The sequence below is a fragment of the Equus caballus genome, chromosome 16 (genome assembly GCF_041296265.1).
Source record: "Equus caballus isolate H_3958 breed thoroughbred chromosome 16, TB-T2T, whole genome shotgun sequence".
Classification (NCBI taxonomy): Eukaryota; Metazoa; Chordata; class Mammalia; order Perissodactyla; family Equidae; genus Equus; species Equus caballus.
In genome coordinates, this window is record NC_091699.1 from 91882480 (window position 1) to 91904910 (window position 22431).

At 43.7% G+C, this 22431-nt stretch overlaps 1 long non-coding RNA gene across 2 annotated transcripts in view; it reads right to left on the reverse strand.

The window, feature by feature from the left end:
* LOC138918272 (uncharacterized) overlaps window positions 1-21834 on the reverse strand; it is a 283138-nt gene extending 261304 nt beyond the window's left edge. For both annotated transcript variants that reach the window (XR_011427393.1, XR_011427392.1), the window contains exon 1: window positions 21535-21834. This is a non-coding gene — a long non-coding RNA (uncharacterized lncRNA). The remainder of the gene's footprint in view (window positions 1-21534) is intronic.
* Window positions 21835-22431: the final 597 nt, after the last annotated feature.

The window sequence follows — 22431 nt, forward strand, 5'->3', positions numbered from 1 at the left end:
AGATAGTGGATACTCTTACTTTCATCAAAAGATATAATATTAATGTTAATAATATTAAGCAGAATAATTATACCAAATTTAGCTGTATTATTATTTAATATTCAATTTTCATTATTATTTGTATATTTTTACAGGAATGCTGTTTAATTTTTTAATTGTGTTTCCTTTAATTTGTAATACAATCAAGTGTTTACTAGTCCATCTCTTTCACACATATAAAAATCTCTGGTTTTTCGGTGGTTTTAGTAATTTATAATCCAGTTCATTATATAGTCTATCCACATCTTCTAAATATTATCCAAAATGTAACATTCTCTGGAAGGGGCCCTAGTCACGTAGACAAAATGAAATAACCCCTTCCTTTTGGATGCTTTATCCCCAAATCCAATAAAATCAAGTCAATCCTTCTGTTGCATGGGAAATTCCAAAATCCTGCCTCTCTGTAGTACCGATATCTTCCAGTAATTTTATGACCCCTACTTAATTCAGCATTGCTCAGCTAAAAGAAAAATAATAATCCCAATTAAAGTACACCAACAGCAATAGGAATATCTTCTCCCAGTAGCAAAAGAAGACCTTGGGAAAGACAGTTCAACAGCATCTAGATTGTGGCACTATCATACCATCCATTAGGAAGATCTTTTGCAGTGGAATAGAATCACATTTAAAAAAAAAAAAAAAAAAAAGGATAAAGTAAGCTGGTGACCCAAAGCACTCGAGCAAGATGATATAAGTGAAATCCTCTATCCTCAAAAGATCATGTAAGCCCCAAATACAGGTGTTGACACAAATATCCCTGTTCTAGGTTGGGTATTAAGATGGCCAGGATAATCTTAATCTAATAGAGAGGGCATTCTTGGGGCAGTATACCCATTATCTTCCCAAATTCCCAGCTCCAAAATGGGGCAATAAATTTATATTATATGAGGCAGATGTTGGCAAATGCCTCACTGTCCAATAGGCAAGAAGAAAGAGCGTTTTCCCAACTTAAACTACATACTCCAGATATTTTTAGCCAGCTCATGAAAACACTACACTGCCAAAGCACCAAAATTATCAGCATTTTCTTATTTCAGATAATAAATCATTTCCCCAGAGCTATTATAAATCTTGTAATTTTTAAAGCCTTTTGTGTAACCATTAATTGATCAAGTATTGTTTCCTTCCAAAATTTCTCTAGGGAAATGACCTAATTTGAGGGCATTTACCTTCTTCGGTTTAAAAAGTGGGAATAGGATCAAAATGTTATTTTTTTAAGGCAAAATTTTGCTAATTCGGTTGGTCATTACAAAATGAGTTAAAATGAAATATGAGGCAATCAACATCATTTTCCTAGGCCACTACAGAGCATTTTGTTCCCTAAATGACATACAGAAAAATAAAATAACAACAAAGTATATGTTTTATGTACTACTAAGCATATAGTATTAGGATAATCTATTCCATGCTAAATTGTGCTTCCAGAATTTTAGCCGTTGTGTGTATACTGTCCTTGTGCAAGCCCTACCCAAACGTATATTCTGGCACTAATCTTTGTTCTTATGGCTTCTAAAAGCCCCTTTCATGTATATATCTCTGTCACATCACTTATTTCAGCCTTAAAATCATAATCATCAAGGGACGAAGGACTGAGGGCCTCCTTTTCTCTCAAATGAGTCCTTTAAAATAGTATCTTCCCATCTCATAGCTACTGCACCCTTATCCCACAGTTTCCAGGAGGATAGAAGAGGTTTCTGGTGAGTAATTTGGTCTTGCCATCCTTAAGAAATGTGGTCCATATTCAGGACTTCAATTTCACTGTTTCCACTGAGAGATTTTTGTTCTAAGGCATGCACAGGTACAATAAAGTGGTGAGAGGCACAGATTTGCATTTCAAAGAGATTACAGGCATCATTCACGTGCCTATGCTCATAAATAAAAGCTCAGTGGAGACCAGAAGGCCTAAATCTGTTCCTAGACCAGCTCTGTTGATTAGAATGAGTTCATTTCCATGAGCCTCATTTTCTGCATCTGTACAGCCAAGGATTCCCCTAAGTGATGGCTGGATCTCCACCAAGACAAGCCTCTCTTATACTACCTTCTTCTCCCAAAGTTGCCTAAATGATGGGAAATCCTCTAGACTGTCATATTTTGTTTTAGCCGGCTTCAATGCTTACCTTTCCCCCATTATATCCTTAAATGTAGGTGGGGCCCTTCAATTCTTTCAGGCAATGTTAATTTTATAAAAGTTCTGTAAATGGTTATTTCAATATAATAAAATGAAACAATGAAAGTGTCTAATCCTCTCACTGTGATTCTCTCTGAGAGTGTAAAAACATTTTTTTGATTTTATATTTATAAGTATGACCAGAGCTGATCAGAATAATTCCATATGTGAAATCATTGTGCTTTTTCAATTCTCAGCACTGTGGAAAACTGGGAGGATATTTGCTCTTTTGGAACTAAAGGGGTCCGTGTACTCTTTCAGAGACTATACTCAAAAGAAGTCTAGCTCCTCAGGTCCATCATGACTGAAACAGATGTGAACTCTCCACCTGAAAAACAAATGTGCAGGGGACCGGCCCCATGGCCAAGTGCTTATGTTTGCACCCCACTTCAGTGGCCCAGGGTTTCACTGGTTCGGATTCTGGGCACGGACATGGCACCGTTCGTCAGGCCATGTTGCGGCAGCATCCCACATAGCACAACCAGAAGGACCACAACTACAATATACAACTATGTACTGGGGGTCTTTGGAGAGAAGAAGAAGAAAAGAAAAAAACAGGCAGCTAGGAAAGGCTGCCAGCTTCCAGGAACACAGTGGGGGGCTATAGTCTCGGCTTTGAAGCCTAGCATTTCCATGGAGGTTGCACATGTTCTGGGATATCAGCCCCACCTCCAAAATGTAATGTGTCCAGTGTGAGGCCAATGTCACTGTAGCCAATATGAATAAGCTGCTTTTGGTAGTTTCTATTTTTATTTCGCAGTTGCATTATACCAAAAACTATGTCATTTTAAAGGTCTATTGAGTTGATTAGGGTAAAAAAAATAGCTAAGCTCTTGCTATAAAGACGAAGGTAACTGTGAATAAGGGTTTTCCACATTTACGAAAGCACAGGTATATAAAACCGATTCCCAGGCAGCGACAACACACTAGGATGTTTTTAAATAAATACTAACATAAAAAATGTATGACTCAACCAATCTAAATTAAACTTCCTGCAAGAGAAGCTCATTTAATGAGAGAGTAAAGTATCTAAAATTTGAAATCGAAAATGACTGTTGGAGGAGGTGGCGTATTATATCAATCTTATTTCTTAGCAAATAGTTAATTTTATCATTTGTTACTTTAGCTAAATTAAAAACTATTTAAAGACTATCTCATTATAGCTATCTTTACTTTTGTAAAAATAACCTAAAAGAAGGTTTTAAACTCTTATAAATTTGTTTCAACCTGTGCATGTGTATACATATGTGTCTGTCTGTCTGTATGTGTGTATATATACAGATATATACAAAGCTAATATTTTAAAAAATATATTGACTATTCAAATAATTATCCTAATTTAATTCACATTTATACTTCATGATGCAAGATGATAATATAAACGTTTTTATTCCTCCACCTTAGTTGATTAAGGTCACTCACCCATGTTTCCAATATAAGATTTGTTGATATTGAAAACAACAAATATTACAGAGAAGCTTTTTCTTTGGGAAAGAAATTATAATCCTCATCCCTAAGGACACAAGGACACTAAAACTTGCCTGAGGTATTCTCTCAGCCCACCAATCAGCTTAGACGATTGTGTGCATTTTTTATACAATCTGACTAGCCACAGATCCAAGCCCACGCATCTTTAGGAAACTTTATTTTCCCTACAGTCCTTCATTCCAATGGCTCTGCTATGATTTTGCCTTGAAATCTTCAAAAGAGAGAGAGGATGCCTCAGTTAAAGAAAAGCTATATTAAGCCATTACAAGCAAAGTGTTTTTTCAAGAAATAGGAAAAAATAGATCTTAGGGATTTTTTTAATTGATAGAAAAATCACCTGGATTAATAAACAAATAATGGTTCTACTCACTTGTTTGAAAATATAAAAATAACAATACACAGAAAGCAGCCTGAGTCTCTGACTATAACTGCGGACCAGAACTTCATGAAATCTCAGGGGCTACAGGTATTTACTGTATTCAGGAAAGTGAATTTTCAGCTATTACAGAGAATAAAAATAACTCTTAATCAAAGAACTATGCTACAAAACTACTTAGAATCAACTAAAAATTAGCCCTATATTAAAAAGAGTTGTAAAGGAGCAATTTAGAGATATTTAACCCATAGTTATAGAAAAATATTTAAATAATTGTGTAATTCTAGGAATTTGATCATTCGAGATGAACATATCTTAAGCTCTAAAGGGATGATCAAGAGGTAGGTATAAAAGCTTCAGGCTTATGTAGATTATCAAAGATTTCTCACAAAACTTTGGAGGAGTTGAGGTAAACAGAAAAATGTATATAGAGAAGTTTGGGAGAGAGCAATGAATGCAAATGTTTTACTGAATAGACTCAAAATCGATAAAGTACTATGGAACTTTAGACCCTGCCAGGCCTCCCAGAATCCTAAGTGTTTATTAAATGTGAGATTATAACCATTTACCTCATTTTAATTCTTATTCTCGAAGAAGCACACATTATAGGGCCTTGTGCTTACTTTCTAGGTACCTTGTCAGGGCCTACCCAAGGATGCCTATGCCTTCTGTGAGATGAGATTTCGTAAATTAGCACTTTCTAAAGTCACAGACTCGGCTCACATTCCAAACAGCTTTCATTTTCTCTAATTCTATGTTACTTATTCTGACTCTGCCCGAACACCTCTGTTCTCATGTTTGTATTTATGACTTATCTTTCTGGGCATTTTTTTTGCTTCTCTGTATGCCTGAGTATATGTGGACAGGAAAACGGTCACCGAAAAATGCAGAAGACAGTTAATTGCGGAACTGACAGCTGATTAACTCAAGGCATCTTGATTATTTTCACTAAAATATTTGTGGGCTGATAAACAACTTTCCAAGGAAAGAACACCATTCAGGAACTTGCTCCTCAAGAACTCACTTCAGAAGTATTTTCCCTCCACCAGCCCCTCACCCCATTAGCATCTCTGCTTACCAAACACCGGTTGCCTTGGGCTGTATGAATAAATAAATTTACATAAGCCCTCTGGGAAAATGCTTGTGTACACCTTTAGCTCAGGCCCTGTGGAGTTTTTAAAGCTGGAGGGGATCAGTTAATTGAATGGCAAATCATCTAAATTTTTTAAAGAAAATCCTTCTCACAATCTACAAGGATGCTTAGTTTTCTGTTTTAATGCTCATTCTGCCCTCAGCTTCTGTAAATTTCAAAGCCTATACACTTTCTTCCAAAATTATCTTCATAGAGAGCTAGTATATTATAAATTCTGCTAATGTAAGAAAAATAAGCCAAAGAGTGTGCTATTCGATCATTTTAGTGCAGAGTTTCCATACGAACTCATGAGGTTTGGGGGTAATTACAGATAGATTTCTCCTTTTTGAGAACATGATCCAAATACGTGACTCCCCGTCCGGAAAGCACAATTGCAGTCCTAGCGAAATTAAGGTAAATGGAAGTGAATTCTCTGGTTTTGAATGCGGAATCGATACGTAAGTAGAGTATCATAAATAATCGCAGCTGGTGACTCCCCAAACTCGCAGGGGAGGACACTCTCTCTGGGTTAAAATCCCTAACTTTTTGCTATTCAGTCAGGAAACTATATCTGAGATGAATTTAATTACATTCTCATTTGGAAAATTAATCTAATTCTTCATCTGGAAATTATGGGGGTCCTCACATTTTCCCCATTTAATTCCAACTTTAGAGAACCTGTTTGACCGCGATGATTTACGGCGTCACTGCCGAAACAAAGAGGAGACATTCGTTTTCCAAAACGTTGCCTCTCCTCGAGGTTCCCGGTGATAGTCCCGGAAGCTTTTCCAAGCAATTCCCTGGGCATCTTCAGTTTTTGCCTGAAGTGTACAAGCTTTCAAGGAATCACAACAAAACTTGGCAACACAACTTTGCTTCGACTTCAGGGAGGAGGCAGAAAACCCTGGTGTCCCTCTTTTCCCTCCTCCAACTCTTTTTCTAAAATCTTGACATCCACCGGGTGGAAAAGTAGGTTAATTAGGCAGGAGTCTCTGGCTCGCCCCCGGCGGCGGTTTTCAGGTGGCTGCGAGCCCCGCCGCCTTCCGAGTGATGAAAACGGGAGGGAGGCCGCGCGGGCCGGCTGGCCGCGCACAATGGCGCAATTATTTGTCTAAACTTCCATCCTTCGCGGAGCTCCTGGCATAATTCAAGCGTAATTAGGCCCGTGGAGTTCCCTTTAAAGGCATGACTTTGAGAAGGGAGGGAGGTGTTTATTTACTTTGGGGCTTCACTTCGAGAGCAGTTTCCGGATGAGCTGAAAAATGATTACAGGAGGATTTGCACCATCTGCGTGGAGAGTTCAAAAAGTTGGTCTTCTTGCAAATCCAAGCTTTTCAAACTCTCCTCTCCCCTGCTCCCCTCGTCATCCGCAACCTGGTGTCACAGACTCACATTGAAGAGCCAGTGGCTCTAAAAATTCCATCTAGGAGCTGTGCTCACATGCCTAATAGTCCAAATGCTGGCTCTCACTCTAAATTTTATTCCTCCCATTCAACTACCGTATTTCCCGGTGGCAGGATGAGGACTGGGTCACACCCTCTGCTCAAGTCTCCTTGCCCCAAGTCCAGAACCTCCGCCAACCCCTCGACAGTCGCCATGCCAGAGGAAAAGTTCCTGCGCTGAAACAAACTCAAACCGTCCACCCCCACCAAAAAAAAAACCTAGCTTGAGGCGAAGGCACACTTGGCTTGGTGGGGAGAAGGTTGAGTGTTTTGTTTGTCTACCTATTTTATGATTTTCTTATTTATCTCAAGGTAGTGGAGGTGATGCAGGAAAGACAGTCAAGAAAAGAGGTTCAAAATGGCGCTACAAAGAAGGTGCTGGGTTTTGTCTCTGCCAGCTGGGCTTGGTCCCTTGCTGGGGATGGAGCTCAAAAGGTTCCACTCTACATCGTCCAAAATTGTTGTAAATACACACTCTAAAAATAAACATATATATATATCTAGCCTAGTATCTATCACCTAATATATAATACGTTTCCTACTAGGTAATATTGGTCTCTAAATGCAATTTTGCCATCTCTTAATATATAATATAGTTCCCAAATGGCAATACACATCTACTATAATATTTATCACCAACATACATATATATCGTAATATATAACTTATACCACCTAATATAAATGCATATATGACTTAATGTACTCTTTTAATATATAAAAATAAAATGAAAGTATACATCAATATACACCAAATACTGTGATACGTACTAGGTGAGATAATATGAATATAAAAATATCTATATATAATGCAAATACATATTAATGTTACACCTATGGGCATATGTTGAAGGATGCACGTTAGATGCTAGGATCTGCTGAGAAGCCGCGTTCCACTCCCTCCACCTGTTGTTGAAAAGTCTATGGCGGCCGTAAGTAGGAACCTGGCGCATAGAATCGTTTCTCTCTTTTGCTCTGCACAAGCTCGAGGACTTCCTGTCAGTCCTGTGACCATGGAAAGGGAGACCTCGTTCACACGGTAGACGCGCGGGGTCTGAGCCAACAGACGGAACTCCTGTTTTGAGGAGGCCCTGACAGCCCGGTCCTCTCGAGAACTCCCTAGAATTTCAACTCGCTACAGCTCTGGGGGGAGTCTGGGTCCGGCTCCAACCTGAGGACCTTAAGTCCTAAATCCGCTCGCACAGAGGCCGGACCTCTGTTCTCCAAACTCGCTCTCCTTGCAGTGTCGTCATCGCCCCCTACCCACCCACCCCCCGCAGATCTGGTCCCCTCGGAAACACTTCTCTCCTGGCCTCGGCAGGAGATGCTGGGGGAAGCGCAAAAGGAGAATTAATAGTATTTTCCTATTAGCCGATTTCCATTCTCAGGGTTCTTAATTCTGGCCTTTTCTAGGCGCTCTTCTGCGCCAGGAAAAGTTAGATTTTGCCAAACGCGCCCACACACGGGAATCTTGACCACTCGGAGGAACGGAAAATTCGTTAATTCTGAGAGGCTTTTTGGGAAAGAAGTGGAGTAGGAAGGGACCGATGCTGCACTAGAAAAGCTCAAGCGTGAAGCTCCGCGGCCGGCGCAGGCGGCCTCCGGGACCGGAGGGAGCGAAGCTCGCGCTGAACCGGCTCGGCGCGCCCCCACCTGCCCGGCGCCCGGCGTGGAGAGCGTGCGGGTCTCCGCGCTGTACTGAGACCATACCCTAACGTCTAGAAAAACTTGGTGGAAAGAATTTGATGAATGTGTCTAATTGGTTTAACCCGCCATCTATTCACGAGAAGAAAAGCTCCATCATTAGACTTAATTACGTTTTTTTTCAAGTCTCTGCCTTTAACGATCATAAAAAACGTGAGGGCCAACACCGGCATCTGCGTCATTCTAATTACCCTGTTTATTTGTCGGGGACATGGCAAAGTTACCCAATATTTTCCCACATCCCTTCCAACTCATGGGGGAGGCCCGCGAGCAGGGCAGGCTGGCGTCCAGCCCGGAGGACAAGCGCAGCGTTTGGAGAGTTGAGGCTGAGCCGCGTGGCGCGGCTTCCAGTCTCTTCTGCCGCGCGCGCCCCCAGCGCCAGCTCCTTGAAGAATTTGCACAACCGCCTGAGAAATGATTTGCCATCGGATTTGTCCTCGGCAAATGTCTCACCGAACAAAAGCAAAACCCTGAAACTTGCCAACTAAATGTTATGAAAAGAAGGCTAATGAAAAGCTTCTACAAGCTGACCGTTTTGGGGAGGCTCAGTCGCCGTGTATCTGCCCCCGGGCTCTGCATTGGGAGACAGGAACAGCGCGCTTGCCACATTCCCTCCCCAGCGGGCCAGAACCTGAAGGCAGGCTCCCACCTTCCTTCGGAAGTTTCCTTTTAATTCCTAGAGTTTTCCTGGTCCGGCAAACAGGAAGACAGACTTTCTGGAATCCGGTAGTTTGTTTGAGGTCCCCCGCCCGCGCAGCCCAGCAAGTCACACACAGCAGCACACCACCGGAGCCGACGTCGGAGAGCTTAAAACTCAACCCTTCTCCGCGCTAAAAACTTAGAAGATTAAGCTTCGACGGCTGGGACCTCGACGCTTACTTCTGCACTTGGACTCAGGAACTCAGTAGCTTCTGCTGCTCACAACTTTAGCTCTGAGTTGACTCTCCGCTATTCTCTCTGTCATTTACAAAAAAAGAAAAATTAAAAACAATTCAACTTCTTGTGCATTGATGGAGAGGTGGCTGGAGCTTGAGTCCTTGAAACCCTTGGGTCTGAGTCAAAGGCTTTTATCCAGTCAGGCCCTCCAGGTTTTTTCAGCAGCAACTTCCTGATAGTGTTTTAAAATTTTGGTATGATTTTTACCTCCAACTTTCTGAAGTCAGGAGTTCACTAAATAAAAAGAATAAAAGAGAAGCCACCTAAGCCGGATGAACAATGTTACTGTCCAACGTCTGGCAGATACTTGTTACTCAACATGGAATTTAAGATTTTTTTTCTAAATAGAGAAAAGAGGCAATGAGGGAATTCGTGCCAAACACCAAGAGAAGAGCAGCCAACTAATTTCCTTTTTTCCAGAGCAAAGAGGCAAGTGGCCAGCTATCTGGCAAGTGCCATTAGCCACAACTGGGAGCTTGGGCACAGCTCTGGTTTGAGGCAGCCCAAGCTTGGCTCTCTGAGGATCTGAGCCACTCTGTAGACTTTGGGCTCAGTGAGGGCCTGAAAAGCAGACCCCGGCAGCTGGACAAGCTTCCAGTGGGCCACTCAGCCCATAATTCTGAGAGGTGTGTCCCACAAATCCCTCTGCAGTGGGGGCCACAGAGAGTGCATTTGGGCAGAGACATCCCTGTACTTCGATGCGGGCTAGCTGCTCTGCAGATTTCCCCTCAGCCCACACCTCTGGGCTTGGGCTTCAGGAGGGAAATTCACTTCACCCTAGCCAGTTAAGGGCCTTCGGCACCGGCTGAAGTCATGGGCAGTTCTGGGAGTCGGAGCCAGACAGACCTAGTCAATCTTGGCCCCACCCCCTTCCCAGTGCTTTCAGCGCAGCCGTCGCACTCCCCACACTCCCCACCCTTGCCCGGTGAAGGGGGCAGGAGTCTTGAGGAGAGGGTGTTGGAATTTCATCCTTAGGAGAAACGCAGGTCTGCAAGGAGCCACCCAGATAGTTGAACCCTGGGGGCATTTCTGTCCCCTGAGTGAGCCACCAAGACCCAAGGCCACCTCCCCTACTCACAGCTCTGGAAAGGTACTGCCCTGGCCCCTGGCCCCCCTGACAGCATCGAACACACTCACCAACTTCTCTGAGACAGACAACTAGGGATAAACCAATACCTGTAACAAGATCATTCTTGCTCTCAGTTTTGTTGCAATTTCCAACCTCTATTCTTTTGTTCTGTGATGATGTTCTGCCCATCCTCATGCCTAGGAAGTATGGAGTCTTTTTTCTTTGCCCCCACCTTTCCCCAGGTTCTGGACTTTTTTTGGCCTCCATTACTTGAGGAGAAAAATTGTCTGGAGAGGAGGGGAGAGACAGAAGAGAGGGTCTGGTGGCCCGGATGGTGCTGAGAGGGTGGGGGATACATTCCTCCTGCCCTGGTCTGTTTTTGTGCACAGAGTTGGCGCTGGGGCAGCAACAAGGCTCCAGCCCTGACTGGACAATGGGCAGCTGGACAGCTGTTGCAGCTACCAAGGGGCCCCTCGGCCATGACACTGTTGACTTAGTGTCAGGCTGCCCCCAGGGTGCTTGTGGCCAGGCCAGACACTGATCCCACCCTGGGAACAAGCTTTCTTCCCTGCTCGGTACACACCAGCCCCTGCATGTTTGCAAACAACTTAATTGACTTCTCTAATACACATCTGCTGGAGAAATTGAAGGGGAGACACTGGGGCAAAGGCCTGTAGCCTCTGGAGGCTGGGCTCCCCACGCACGCACGCACGCACGCATCCAGGCTGACTGTCTTCGCTTCTTTCCAGAGGAAGCAGAGAGTCTCCAGCTTTTGAAGATTTACTGTTTTAATTTCTCAGCCACAAAGTCCAGAGAAGCTGGACAGCAAGCCCACAAGCCACTTGAGAGATGTGAGCAGCCCTTCTCAGAACACTGGGGTTCACGCCAACATGCGCGCGCGTGCGTGCACACACACACACACACACATACGGGTTGCAGGCCAGGCCAGAGAATTCTCTTCGCGCAGGTGGAGAAGGCATTCCCTAGGACTGCTTGCTGCCTGTCTGTTCCTTTGCATGCTCTTCCACTGATACACCCGGGAATTTCCATCCCTGACTTTCCACTTTGCTTTAGGTTGAAAAAGAAAAGTGGAAGTCAGCTGGTCGAGTATCTAAAAAACACTTAGAATTTGTTTCTTAGACTTGCAGATTGAGGGGCTGTCAGGCAAAGAGATGCCTCACTTAGCTGGGTCGCCCCCAACATCTTCCCCTTTGGGAGGCCCTCTCCTGGAAGAGCTGCCAGGAACCCACATCTGCAAAGACAACTGTTGGGGCCGCCCCCCAATTCCTGGCGCCAGGGTGTTCTACATCCTACCCAGCCCATATCTGGCCTAGAGATCCTGCTGTCTCCTCCCCACACCAGAACTGCCACGCTGAGCTTGGAGAGTGCCCTGAGCTCAATTTGGTGAGGCATCAAGCCAGCCGGACACAGCTTCCCTTCTCTGGATTTCAGCGGATCCCATTTTTCCTAAGTGCCCCCGTATAATCGAGGGTGGGACGAGCTTCGCCAGGAGCTCCTTCTATGAGGAGGGCCGGGCTGACACCTCCGCTGAGCCTGCTGGAGAAGAGGGTTGGAAACCGGGCTGGGGCAGAGGAAGCCGAGTTTCTGGTGCCCCCACTCCTCCTTTCATTCCCCTTCATGACATTGTTCACAATGACGGTCTAGTTCAGATATGACGAGGCCAGCACCTCCCTTGAAATGGAAACAGAAGACTGAATAAAGAAGAAAAAAGTACTTTGTAGTCAGCATCGTCCATCTTTAATTCAGAGACGCATCTATACTCCCGGGAGCTCTGCCTTTGATCTCTTTGATTTTTTTACACCAGATCTGTTATGGACTAAAATTCCTAGGTTTTCCATAGAAACATCTCCATTCCTTCGGGATATTGATGTTTTCTTCTTCCTGGGGGTTATGATATGGTAAATCAGATTCAGAAAAGAAGGGACAATGCCAGCATTCATAGGCCTGGGGTGGGGTTTCTCTCAGCCTTCCGCCTCCCTCTCTCATATTCTGCCTTCTCTTTCCCTCCAATTCTCTCCCGTTCATTCATATTCCTTCTCTCTCTCTCTCCCCACCTCCTCTCCTTCTTCCTTTCCTCCTCCTTTCTTTCTCTCTCTTATTTTCCCCCGTTGTTCCCGGGGAACCGAAAGAGGGTTGTGATTCTGGTCTCTTCAAGCCCTTTCAAGCGCCTTCAAGTTTCGCGGCGGCAGCAGCAGGTTGCGTTGCCATGGAGACTGTACTGTATGGCGGCCGCGGCCGCAGCTCGAATCCCCCGAACAATGCCGCGCCGAGTGCAGGTTTCTCGCCCTTTTCCGTGCACTTTTCCCTTCTAATGGGGCTAGTGGCCTCAAATGGGCACTGCATCTTGACACGACAACAATCCCTACTCCCCTCCTTTCCCCCCCTCCCCTGCTTTTCCTTCCTCCCTCCACCTCTTTGATCTATTAAAAATCAAAAGAACAAAGTCACAGAGGAAAGTTGGGTTTTGTTGTGGCTGCCACTGCACAAAATGGGACTCTTCAAACAGAGTGTGGTGGAACCGAAGTCTGACAATGCTGATCCAGGATTGGTTGTAACTGCGGGTCAAACCGGACAGCACTAGACAAGAGCACTCAAATTATCACCAGGCCCGCCAAGGGGCAGACAGCCTCTCGGTCCCAAACTGGCTGCAGCTGGGACCTTCTGGTGGCCAGAGATGCCAGAGTCAGGTTCCAAGTGCAACACGGTGAGATCAGGGTTCTGAAGAGGGCCCCCAGGTGAGGAGCCACAAGGCCCCAAAGCTAGAATATCTGGTCCATCTCAAATCATCTTATAAAGCCCCTGCATGACACTGGACTCTGCCCAGATCTGGACACGCTTCAGCTTTTTCCACAGTGCTTTGCACACAGCAGGTGATCAATAAATAATCGCTGGTTGTCATAGCTGCTGGTGCATTGCCAAACCCTCCGCTAGGGGGCAGGAGAGGGGAGATTACCCAGCCAGGAGGCCGTGGTTAGATACCACAAGTCAAGAAAAAACCGACAGCCATACTTCACCATAAAGCATGATTAGATGTTTGGGGGAAATGCCAAACCATCTGTAAACAGACACTAAATTCAAGGAGTTTTTCCAAAGTGACAGTAACATTAACATTATCATTATGGTTAGATGTTATTTGCCACAGTACCTTTCTGGTAAGACCATTTCTGAGTAAACGTATCTGGGCCATTTTCCCAAAAGCAAGACCCTGGTAAGATCCTCAACCTTGAGATACTTGGAGCATTTCTTTAGATAATAGATTCATCACCCACAACTTAAATATAGTAGCAATATTAATAAACTGGTTACCTCTGGATCTAACATGCAGACCACACGTTTATAGACTGGTTTTTGTCCCAATGGATTTTCTATTTAGATAGCAGGAAACGCAAATAGATTTGCGTTACATTGATCTCAATTTCAAGTTAATAAGAAAACTGGATTGTATATACTTCAAAATTTTACTCAGTTTGGATTCAACATTAAGTATCCAATTCCTTTGGCAACCTCTGGCTTTTCTATATTAAAAAGCCCCAATTGGAAGTAAAATTGGATAAAAGCTCCAATTTGAAATGAAATATAGAATAATATACAGAGATCTTAAAGTGGGATAAAGGAAAACAAGACTAACTTAAAACCTTTAAAATCTGGATAACGGGATTGTTTTGGTTTTGTGATGTCTATCCAAATATTTCTCCAGGAGCTGGTGCGCTGATCCCTGGGAACATTTTAGTAATGTCTGTAATGTTTTTGGCTAAAGTACAACTAAGAAAATGTGCTAGCAAATGGACATTTGACAAGGTTGAATTTAATTTTTTTTTCAAACCAGGAAAACAGCTACGCATTACCAAAATTCTAGTCATTTTTAACAACAGAATTATAAGAGAAACATGTTAATGCAATTACATTTTTCCTAAAGCATATTAGAACAGTATAATTGTTTGTAATATGAAGAGAAAAGAGAGGAAATTTTCAGACGTTGAACTACTGCTAAGGATTTGTAAATATGGAACAGGTTGTGCAAACACTGGCCAAGATCTCAGAACTCGAATTCCTAGATTCTAATCTCCAAAGGCATACTAGAAATTTCTGCCCTGCTCACAAAACTTAGAGAAAATGAGATTGAAAACTGGTGGCAAAATCAGCCAGGAGACAAGTATAGATATTCTTGGCCAGGATTTGGAATTTATATTGTCAAGTAAACTCAAATATAAAAGAAAGAAACTATTGTCTAGCATCATGATTGTGTATGGTATATGTTCTCTACCTGGTTAAGCATATCACATAGACACACACACACCCACACACAAAAAAGTTGAATTTAAGGAATTTTAAACTTTTGTTTTTTATGTTTCTCCTTCTTTATACATGTACCTTTGCAGTTCCAAATAAATTAGGAAAACCATTCCCTAGACAATTGAAAAGGCAGAACATGACCTGGCCAAAAGTTTCTGGGCCACCTTCCAGCCTTCAAGAAGGACTGAAGGGAGAGGTCTGTGAGCCTCTTCACCAGCAGATGGAGAGGGAGCAGGAAGTAACCATGGTAACCACTACCCAGGCTAGAAAAGGTGGTTCTGTAGAGCAGGGGTCCTCCTGTCTGTTTCGAATGAAGTCTAATCACAAAGGTAGTCAGCAAACTCTCTAACACACACACCCCAAGGCTCACAAACAACAGACCTACCCAGAGTGACTAGCACTTTCAGTGACCCAAGACCCGATTCCCCCAACTCTAAACACCATTAGCTTTATGAAAAATTGTCAGTGAGGGCTTAGGAAAAGACGTGTCCTGGACCCAACCTCCTTTCTTTCTCCCTTCCTTTTGTGGATAAAACCCTAACAATGGAGATGATTTGGCCATTTTCTGAGAAACTAAACACTCACCAGAATGAATCTATACTTCGAAAGCATCTTCTGGCTTGGGAAATTTTTAGGGCACTATTCCCATTTAGGCAGCATCATTCTGCTCCCTAACTTCTATGTTCTTTGGACCTCCCTATCACTTCACACTACTGAGACTTGTTTAAATTTCCTCAAAATGTGGTCCCAGAGCAGCAGCCTTGGCACCACCTGGGAACTTGTTAGAAATGCAAATTCTCAGGTCCCACCCCAAGTCTACTGAATCAGAAACTCTAGGGGTGAGGGCCAGCAGTCTCTGGTTGTTCTAACAGACTGAGTAATTCTGAAGCTTGATGAAGTTGAATAACCACCAGTTTAAAGGACCCTACCACCCACACTGTTGATGGAAATGCTACACTTCTGAGTTTGTGTCCCTGAAGTCTGGAGATAAATCTGGAAGAGAGTCAAGGAAAAGCTCTCTGAAGCTGAGGACTGAGAGAGAGAAGTCAAATCAGAGGTTCTGACTCCAGTCTGTGCTGGCCCAGCCCAGGGCACTGGGGAGAAACTTCTCCAGTTCCCAGACCCAGGTGGCTGTGACTGTGAGCCCTCAGGGGTGATAAAGGTAAAGGGGAGGCAGCCATGTCCTCTCCTTCAAAGAGAAGTCCAGAATCGGGGAGGGGGAGATGGGCGGAAGCTGTGGAGGGAGAAAGGGTCAGAGGGGAAGAGGGTGGAGGCTACATTCTCCAAAACAGACAGAGGAGTTCAAATACCACCAGGCAAAAGGCAGTCGGCGCGGGTGGCAGGTGGGCGTGAGTGAGAGTAGGAGTCCAAGTATGGGGTATGTATGAGGAGTGTGGGAGAGGTGAACATGGTGGATGTGAGAAGTAAGGGGGATGCCAGGAGGCGTGTGAGGAGTGTAGAGGAGGAGGAGGTGTGAAGGCCTGAGGGGGAGTGGCTGGTGTAAAACCATGGGGAGAGGCGGAGATGTCAGAACTTGACGGGGGCTGAGAGAGGATGGGTAGTGTAACAGGATGTAGGAGTGAAGAGTTATGAGGTCGTAAAGGGTATGAGGAGGTGAGAGAATTAAGGAGGGTGGAGGAGACCTGAGGGGTTTGTGGGTTTGTGTAGGTTTGTGTAGGAGTGGAAGGAGGTGAGAGGGAGAGGAGGTAGGAGGGGACAGGAGGGGCTGTCGAAGAGTGCGAGGAGGAGGGGCTGAGCGAAGGGTTGGGGGAGTATGGAAGGGAGAGAGGAGGTGAGCAAACCAGGTGGGAGAAGGTGAGTGGGAGGGTGAAGCCCGCAAGGGCATCCCCTGCTACTGCAGAAATGCACACTGAATAGGGATCAGATAAGTGTGAGCAACAGAGCTGGAGCTGGGAACACCTCACCCCTGGGCCCTTGCTCCCCCACCAGCCTGCTTCCAGATAAATCAGAGAATGAGCCCCCACCCCCGCAGACGTTCACTGTGCCTGCCACGCTTGTGCTCCCTGTGGGGATCCTCTAGCCGCAGTCACATTAACACAGCTATGCCCTACTGGCAAATTAAGGGACACCTGCAGTGCCAGGTGAGAACGTGGTTCCCACACTGCTCAGGTGTGGGCACTTTCCCAGGCCCTGCACCACCCTCTGATGCCTTCACCTCGCCCTCCCCCTAACCCTGAATTCACACTTTCACAAAAAAGAGGATTGAGGTGGGGGCCAAGGCTTCCCGAAGTCTATTTTCCATGACTATCCATGGGGACAATTTCTAGTATCCAGGTCCTGAACTTCCTTAGTGAAGCTTGGCCTGGCCCCTTCCAAATGTCCTCTGGAACCCAAGCCCTGCTCAGCATTGCCCCAGCCTCCCCGTTCTCTTTGCCAGCGGGAGGTAATTAGGGCCTGAGGTTGGATGCAATAGGCATTGGAAATTGGAGCACAATCTTTTCGATCAGAGATTGTGAATTAAAATGGAGGTGAGAAGGACTCTCTTTCTCTGTCCCAAGAAAACCTAGAGTTGTCACCAACCAGGGAAGAGCTGGTCTCTAGCACAGCTTGGCTATTCACGAGCTCAAACATAATGCCTGGAAGTGGCATATTTGGGCTATTCCAACTTAAGTTCCGTAATTAAATTAAAATCACATGCCTCCAAATCATCTCAAAATTTTCATGTGCAGAGTAGTAAGGAATTTAATAGCAAGTAATTGTTGAGGATTATTAAAAGAATGTAAGTGTATCTACATAAATTAGAGGGAAAGAATTACCTTTGATGGGATAGAATCGGAAGAAGGTCCAGGGTGTTCTCTCTAGCACTCGAAACCTACCTTTACTTCTTCAATTTAATTTTACTTGCGTAGTGAAATATAAAATTTCACAGATGCCAGTTTGCAATAAAGTCGGAAAGAAAATCGTTAGCATAGAGGTTAATGTATACTATAGAGTCATCTAAAAGATTCTACAGTTTTTGGTGTCAGCTTAACGCAATCATTTACCTTTAATGAATGTTAATTTCATATGCAAATCATTTCCGCAGAGATTTGTCTCACTCAGCTCCTAAGAATAAATGTTACCTTAATTTTTCAAATATAGTTAAAAACTAATATTTTTACACTTTTTGCTCTAAAAAAATTACTATGAAAGTTGATTATTTCCAGAAATGATAAAATATTTTTCTCTTTTCTTCTCCATTAAAGTTGTGTTATTCATTTGAATAAGAATAGTTTGGGCAGCTATGCTGTGTCTTCATTTGTATTAGTAAATTACTATATGTCCTCTTGAACACTGATAGATAAAACCACCTACAGATTTGACAGCATAAATATTTAATACCATTTTAGCTTTGGCCAGAAATATGCACAATTTCTAGACGTCTGTCAGTAGTAGATCAAATTAATCATCTCTAATCTTCAATTTGATTCACTATAATTGAATAATTAAATGAATACATGGACTAAATACTTGAATCATTGCTATCTAGGATACATGTGAAATATGTTTTATATAGTACTTAGTTATTTTTGTAATTTGATGTGTTTTATTAAAATGTGTCTATTTCAAACTAAGCATTTTGCAAATTTCTCAAATCCTTAAACTGATTTTTACAATAGCTAGACTTGAATCTAAGTCCCTTACATTCATCAGCATGGGTTGTGTGTTCTAGGTCCCAATTCACCCATAAACTTGAAGAAATTCCATCTACCACAAGCGCAGCTACAGCACAGCTAGAAACCTACCCCTGCCTTGCTTTCTCCACATTACTGCCAAATTTCTCAGAGAATAAAGCCCTAAAATGTGCATCTCTATAAGTTTAATTCTTAAATTCTTTAAAAGATTGGGGGATAGTGAGAAGGGGCAGAGAGAGAGAAGAGAATACCTAGAATCATTTTCCTTTTAAATGAAACAATTGTTTAAAAATAGTTAAGATGATTATAAGTTTAATAAAATGAGCAAATATCCTCTGAGAATGCACATATGATTTCTGTGCATATCCAGTTGCCTGCATTTCTAAACCTAAATCCAAAATACACAGGCTACCATTCATGTAGTTTTCTGTCAATCTTACAAAACTGTTTTGAAATAGTTCATACCTGCCACATTATAAACTAAATAATAAGGGTAAACTAACAAATCTGGTCTGTTAATTGAGAAAATTTTAAGGGGAAATTATTGAAAAGTAGATGTAGTCTCCTTAATTTTCATCTGTATCACTTATGTTTACTTTTCTTACAACCTCTCCATATTACAATTTTCTGCAAGCTGCTTGTGTGAACATTTATCTTTTCTTTTGCATTCTTGGGTTGTTGTTCATACTTTTCTGCCACTTTGATGCTACATCAAAATTCTATATGGAATATAGCTTTTGTTAAACAAACTTCCCCCTGCTCTGACCCATAACCCACCAGGAAGAGGGCAAATTCTGACCCGAGAACAAGAAAAGGGGCTTCCAAGGGAAGCTTGGCCGCAGCAGTGACTCACCTTCCCTCCACCTGCAGATGGTTAAAGGGAGCCTGAGGGAAACCTGGCCAAGGTTTGGAGCAACCACAGTGGTTCTCAGACCCTTGAATCTTCATCCCCAGGCTGTGGCTTGAGTTGGTACTGCCCTGGTCAAATGCATCGTTTTGAAACAAAGAAAGTAAATACTCCTCTTTCCCAAAGGAGCGACACTCCCTAAAGGAATACTGTTTTTCTTAATTTGTCCTCCGTGTCTCTGCAGTCTGGTCTGCCCCAGAAATTAAGCCCTGGAAATTGGTGAGGTTTTCGCCACCTTGCTGGTAATGAAAGGAATGTGGAAAATTCTGAACCCAGCTAGAAACCACAGCCAAGGGAAGTTCATTTTTTTTCCTATGTCAAAGTTTAGGGAAAGGCAGCCCTGCCCTTTAAATCATTTCAGATCTACAGTGCAGAAGTTAAAAAGAGGGTTTAAACCAATTTTAGATTTTCACAAGATGTTCTTCTCCTCCTGCTAAAGTATTTAGTTTTATTGGAGGAAGCATTCAGAATCATAAAACTCAGGAATAGGAAAACTTCCCAAGTTCCACAGGGTTCCCAGGACCCTGAGAATCTCTTGACTCTTCTGGTCCCTCCAGGAACAAGAAATCCTCCAGGATCTTCGAGTTCATTTCCCAAACCTCCCTATTACTGGTTTTCCTGAGCATGAGTCCCTCACAGTTCTCCTCACTGTTCCTCTCTCTTCCTTCATTCACTCCCCATCTTCACCGACAGTCGTTTGTAAGGGAACTACATTCTGTGTTCATTTAATCAAACAAGAATCTGTTGACTCCCCCAAACAAAAACTTTTCTCCACTTCCACTTTTGTTTCCTGGTCATCTTATCAACTTTCTTGAAAGAAAGAAAAAGACCAGAGAGAGATGTGTATCCCACATCTAAATTGTCTTCTATTTAAGCAGCAACTAGCAATCATCCGACATTAATTTATACGGTTTGTACAAATACCTAAGCTATTTAAAAGGCTGCTCTGGGTCGTGTGTGGCAGGGAACATCTATCTGGTGAATAGGCAGTGTCACACGGTAGCATGCTCCCTTGTCAAGGCCGATTGTGTTTTAGGCAAACATTTGCGCAAACATAAAGGCAAAGGTCAAGGACTGTTCAGTCCCAGTATGTGCTAATTCACCTAGCGAACCAATGGGGCAAAAGTTGCATTTTATATGCTAGCCCCGCCAGACCCAGGAGCAGGAGTCGCGCCTGCTAATGAACAAAATCGCCTCCGATGAGCGATCAGCTCTCTTGTCAATTTCTCTCCGGCTGCCTAGTCAATTTCTCTCGGCTCCTCAGAAATAACTGGCAAAGACGTGTTTGCCAACATCTGGATCAGCTCTGTCCAACCTCTAGCGCAGCACTTGTTTCTTCCACGTTCCTGATAGGAGAGAACTAATAATAAAAAAATAACATCTGGCTCACGGCGGACGCTCGCAGGTCGCTGGTTAGTGCTTAAATGAACGACCGCTTAGCACGGGTGCCTAAAACTCCATGCCACGAAATACACAGCAGACCAACAAAATTATTCAAACCACAGAAGCGAATCCCAGAGCCGAGGGTTAGCGGCAGGAAAGTGCATATAACTACGAGGTTGTAATACATGTCTGTGGAAACGGGTGCGCGCGCGCTGGGAGTCGCCTTTCGAGTTTCTTTGGGGCCACTTTCCTACAATTCAGCGAACAGGGGGCATCGCTTTCCAGTCAGATATGCCTCTCTCACTGATATGACTACACCATCTCCCACAGGTCACCTAGTTATTTTCCCACTCCCTGAAAAAAGTACAAACGATTTCGAGTGGATATCAACTTCAGCAACTCGAAAGTGGAATATTTTCAGGGTTAAACAGACGCGCGCGCGCTCCAACCCGTAGGGTTTACTTTGCATCAATAATCATCTGGCGAGAACCAATGGCTGAGTTTTTCCAAATCTTCCATTTAAGCGAAGAGTTTTTTCCCCTGATAAACCCGAGGATCGCAGCTGTGCGCGTCCACAAGCAAGTAGTTTGCACGTGCAAAATTCATTCCTGAGAGTCAGGCGAGCCCCTGGCTCAGCTGCGGAGCGGCGCGGCGCTCGCCTGGGGCTAGAGTCCGGACTTGTTGCCTCTGCGGCCCGAGCGCGGCTCTCCACACCCGGCGCCCAGGGCTTGCGGGCCTCTGGGACTGTGCTGGCCGCGCTCGGAAGAAGGCGCCTCCGAGTAAAACACACGCAAAACCAGAGCAAAGTCGCAGGAGGCAGCCATCCGGCAGGGAGCCTGGAGTTACTTTCTCATCCCTAAAAGCAACAGGAAAACTCTCCCCAAGTGCATTTTCACTGCGTTCCAAAACCAAAGAGAAAACAGGAAAAAAAAATGCAACTTACCCCGACCTGCCACAATACTACATTTTGAGCGTCCTTTTAACACTGATTCTTCATTTAGTGCGGCAGCCTTTTCTCTCCTCTTGCCAGAAACCAACTTTCAAACCGCTTTTTTAAAGAGGTTTAAAAAAGCAAAAGAAAAACAAAACTAAATTAAAACTAAATAAAACCGGGTTTTACCCTTCTCGCATCTTACCAACTAGAATCTGCCTCAAATACTTCTTCCTTCATTCTTTCTTTACCAAAATTCCCTAAACACCACCTGGGCAGCTTCGCAAGGCTTAAAGTTTGTGTGGTTTGTGTGCGCAAGTGTGTGTGTGAGTGTGTGTGTATGTGCGGGTGTGGGAGTTAGTTGCTTTTAAAAAGACGTCGTTGTCATTCAGAGTAATAAAAGTGTGGCCCTCATCTTTGGGTGTGGGTTTTTACATGCACCTCTCATTTCAGTTAACTTTTTTCGAGCTGAGAAAAGCTGCTAGCTTACTTTCGGGAGACTTTGCTCGTTATTCATCTGTTTAGTCGCCTCAGAGGCACAAAAGCGGATCCGCGGCGTTATGAAAAATGGCCTGGGCGCGGAGAATGTCACAGTGGTCGGCGTATTATTTTAGCCTTCTTAAAAAAAAAAAAAAAACTCAGGGAAAGTTTGCTTTTGATGAATTCAATAAAAGCGAAGCTGCAACGGAAGAGATTTTCAGCTAAAATCATACAGCATGGGGCAGAGCTTAAAACAGCCAGATGGCCAAAGGTAGAGAGACCCTCTGAGTTTCAAAACCCAGATCTAGAATTCCGCTGGCTGAGCTTCTTAGCTTATTTAATCCCGCGTGTATCTTTAATTTTTTTTTTCAATTATATTCCCAGCTCTTTTTTCAACCTTCCTTTCGGTCCCCCACCCCGCTCCCCACC